Source organism: Arachis ipaensis, chromosome B05, assembly GCF_000816755.2.
Source record: "Arachis ipaensis cultivar K30076 chromosome B05, Araip1.1, whole genome shotgun sequence".
Taxonomy (NCBI): domain Eukaryota; kingdom Viridiplantae; phylum Streptophyta; class Magnoliopsida; order Fabales; family Fabaceae; genus Arachis; species Arachis ipaensis.
Window position 1 is genome coordinate 22,013,744 of NC_029789.2, and position 281 is coordinate 22,014,024.

Sequence of the window (281 nt, forward strand, 5' to 3'; positions counted from 1 at the left end):
ATTAATAAAATTATGTTTATTTCTTTCTATTCTATTTTTAAAATATTTGTCTTTGTATAATATTTTTAATAATAATCATATTATGGATATAAAAAAAAAGGGAAAATTATTGTAAAGGACCGTTAGGAAGATTTAATTATTAAAAAGGACCTTTAATATTAAAATTATTAAGAAAGACCAAATCTTTTTATAATATTTAAGAAGAAGAATCAAATCTTTCAATAAAAAGACAAATATATTTTTAATTATTTTTTATATATTTTTTTATAATCATTTATTTT